The sequence below is a fragment of the Vigna radiata genome, unplaced genomic scaffold, assembly GCF_000741045.1.
Source record: "Vigna radiata var. radiata cultivar VC1973A unplaced genomic scaffold, Vradiata_ver6 scaffold_7, whole genome shotgun sequence".
NCBI lineage: Eukaryota > Viridiplantae > Streptophyta > Magnoliopsida > Fabales > Fabaceae > Vigna > Vigna radiata.
The window spans coordinates 614,175-618,518 of record NW_014543262.1 but is presented as its reverse complement, the minus strand read 5'-3'; positions in this window follow the sequence as shown (position 1 = coordinate 618,518).

The following is a 4,344-nucleotide window of genomic DNA, read 5'->3' as shown; positions in this document are numbered from 1 at the left end:
AATGACTTTCAAGAGAGAATAATTTTCTGAATTAGAAAAGTTTATTCTCATTAAGCTCAAAAGTAAGGAATACAATAAAGGGCTGGGTATTTATAGTGACCCAAGATCCTTTTACATTAAGCTACAAATACAATAAATGTAAAAATATATGAAAGAGGACTGTGCCAAGAGGGATTCCATCATACCCTCCCTCTTAAAAAAAGATTTGTCCTCAAATCTGGCAATCGCCTTATGGAGAGGCTCCACATAATCTTGGGAGCATGGCCATCTTGAAGTGGCCTTATTCTTGGAGATCCACTTTTCTTCCTCCTGGATCAAAAATGAATTTGCAATATACATCAAATATATCTTCAATTAATACCAATCCAAAGAGGAAATTTTCTATAAAAGCAATAGAATAAGGACTCCTAGTATTTTGATTTCTAATCTTTGAAAATGTTAGAAGTCCAAATTCAATATTGTCTTGAGTTACTTGTTTTCTTGAAGATAACAATAATTCAAGATTTGAATTGCCATAGTTTGAAAATGTTTGCATAGAATGTGGAATGGCAATTGGTTGGAAAGAGAAAACAAAACTCGAAGAGTGAATAATGATGGGAAAAGATAGAAAACCTTCCCTTTTAAGTTTGGGTTCTACGGTTGGAGTCAAAATTACTCTTAGTAGAACTTCCTCCTTTTCTTTCTTTTCTCTTTCTTGTCTTTCCTCTTTTTGTTCTCTTCTCTCTTTTTCTTCTCTCTTTCTCTTCTCTTCTTCTCTCCTCTCTTCTTCTCTTCTCCTTTCTTCTTGTATTCTCTCTTTTTCTTCTCTTTCTCTTTTCTTATCCTTGATCTCTTTAAGTCTATGCCCAAATTTTAACTCTCTCCTAAGAAACCCATGATCACTTAAACTCTCAAGAAACATTTTTCCTTTTTAATGTTTGAAGACACAAACTTTCTTCTCATGCAAGCTTTTAATTCACTCCAATCCCTAATGGTGGACTTTCTACCTTTCCTAACATGGTATTGTCTTTCTTCCCACCACTCTCTTGCATCTTCTTCTAACTTAGAGATATAAATGCTAAGGACATTATATGCACTCTCTTTATAAAACCAAGGATCAATTTTATCAACTTCTTTTTCCCAAGCTAAGTATGTTAATACACCTATGTCTTTACCAAAGAATGGAAGATTCCTAGCTTGTTTAAAATTTTCATCAACATTATCTAAACTAGACACCCTATATGAACTAGAAGACCTAGAAGAAGACCTATAACAAGACATCTTTGATAATCAAAGGACACACAAACAAAGACAATTGACGGACTCTAAGACCCCTAGAAATGTACGGACTCTAATGTGACAAAACGTGAAACATAAACCAAAGAAAACAGTTAAAGTTGCCAAGAATTGGAAAGAGCACTAAGAACTCTTCCAATCTCCTGGGACTTTATAAAAGGCCCTTTTACAACAAAAAAGCTAAGACTCATAATGACAGTGGGCCAACACAAGCCCATCAAATTACACAAAAACAACAAAAAAAATATCAAATCTATACTACTGTTCCACTAATCTGCTACAGTCCTGCAGAAAATCATGTGCCCAGATCTTGCTTCAGTCCTTTCTCGTTCTTGTTCCAACTCACGGCCCAAATCTTGCTTTAATTTGTTGCTCAAATTTGTTGCTTCTATATTTGGATGCTCCTTGTCAGTGTCCTACAATAACAGATGAGCACAATTTGATCAATGTTCCTAGCTAATTAATTGCATGGGAAAACAGATACAAGATAAAGAATCCTCCCTTTCTCTCGGCTGGAACACTGAATGTAATAAGAGAATCCTATTTGCTCTCAATTAATTGTTTCAACTTATTCTATGATATAACAACTTCCAAATGAGATGTTTCTGCTACTGCATACCCAAGTTACACTCCCGCTCAAACTAATGATTCCAACAATTCAGCTCTGCAGACCAAAAATCACAACAAAATCCAGCAAGGTGCAAAGGAAGATGGATATCTAAACCAGATTCAAATGGGTATAATTTCAAGCTGAAACTAAACTGACGAACAACCCCCCAATCCAATCAAAATCAGATTAATCCAATGCAATACAATGTGCAGCGTGTAATGACAATTTTCAAAAACAAAGCAGGAATAAGTCAAATAATTCACTCTTGAAATCAGGATTTGGTAATCAAACAGTGTTGATGCATAAATGAAAAGAACTCTCAGCTCAATCAAAACAACGTTTGGACACTGCTTAGTTCATCCACCAAGTTCAACAGATCTTATGAACCAAAAATCTGTCATTCAACAAACTTATTCCATGAAATCAGCTATCACATTCAAACAGTTATGTTACCAGTGATCTAGCAAACAATTTTAAAGTTCAAGATGAATGCAAAAGCAGATTAAAATTAATTCCTAACACAGTTGATCCAGTTTGATCAGTCAAACTCTTTTTCCTGCACAGTGAACAATCACNAAACAGTGGGCAAAATACTGAGTTATCTCTCTCAAATGGCCAAAGAAATCAGGCTAAAGCAACCTCACAAAACTCCCATCACTCAGGTTTCTCAAAAAAAAAAAAACAATAAGCACACAAGAAAAGGTTTGGAAGGGATATTCTCCCTTGTCAGTACAAGGCCGGATAGTCTTTCAGACCACCACCACCTAAGATGCTACCAAGCACACAACTTTCTCAAATTTCCACAAATCTAGAGTGAAAGTGTTTCTCAAACCAGAGATGAAATGGCTAGGCTAAAGCAATGGCAGGAACCAGAACAGAACAGATCAAGCAATGACAGCACAACAGAGAAGATAGCTCTAGAGAGACTCTAGATCAGATTAATAAAGCAAGCAAAGCTCAAATTTAAGAATCAGCAGATCAGAGTTCACACAGATTGAAACAAAACCGAGACAACAATCAAGACAGGCAATAAACAAAGCTTCCAAGAAAGTGAGCACTCAAAGGGAACCTACCAAAAGATCTAGAGCAGATTTTAAAAACAAGAAAACACAAACAAGAAGCTACTGAACTGTCAAAGATAAACCCAGTTCCAGTTTCCAAAATCTGATTCTGTGTTTTAGTTTTTAAGAACATGGATTGCACAGGCCTATTTGGTTTTTCAGAACTTTTAATTGAACTTCTTTTTTTTTTTTTATAATGACTGTTTTATGCTGAAGATAACATGACCACTCCTTTTGCTACAATCCAATTAGCATGCTCAACACCAGAATCATCATTATAAATTTGTTGCAGCAACTTGTGAAGTAAAACAATGGTCAAAACTTGAAAAGGACACTAGAAATGGATGCAAGATGTCCAGCAATGAGACTAATGTTAAACCAGATTAAGACAAGCAAAAACTGGACTCAAACAAGAAATGCAGATCGATCTACTGCAAAACAAATTTTTTTTTTTTTTCTGTGACTTTCACACTAACAACCAAGCTAATGCTAAGCATATCACGGCTTTTTCTGGTTGGCACTTAGTTACTAGTCATCTTAGCATTCCAATTCAGAAATTAAACACCAAACAGCTTCAGGTTTTAGCTTCAAACAGTTTATCAAACCAACATTTCACAGCAGACTAAGTGATTCTGTTGTTCAATGACTGCATCCAAGTTCCAAAATTGGCTTATCATGGCTCATATGGAATGCACTTTGAACATTCAAACAGATATTCACATAAACCAGATCAAATCAGAAACGCTTTGGATTTTTCTGACAAAATAAACAATTACACATGACTTAGACAAAACAGGATTCAGATTCAAAATTAAAATGACTCAAACAAAGGAATAGACCGAAATAAAAATGAAGAAACTATACTCGAAGATAATGACTCAAAGCAAAGATCAAGTACAGAACATTCAACATATCACGAAGAAATTGAACAACAACTTAAATCAGAGAAAACGATTCAAGACATTAAACGAAATGATGAACAACGCGGAAATGGAAAGAAACCCAACAAAATACTCAGAATCACAGCAAGACAAAATAAGATGAACTCAAAACAGACAATACTGAATCAAAACAGAAAACTAACAACAGATTCAGAGACAAAATGCGAATCAACACAGAAACAAGAATCAAGACAAAACAGAAATGGAAACAGATATACTTATCTCTTGTAGCGTGGACGAACCGAAGCTCTGACTACCACTTGATGGAAGACGCCTTGAGGAACTGACCGATTGGCGCGACACGAACTCGATCCAGAGGTTCCTCGAAGCTTCTCCAATGAGAAGACGCAACGGAATGACAGTAAAGAAGCTCTAAATCGAGCTGACTGGACGGATATGGAAAAATGAACGCAATAAAACCCTAGAAAAGAGGGGAAACTGGATTTGGACCGATTAA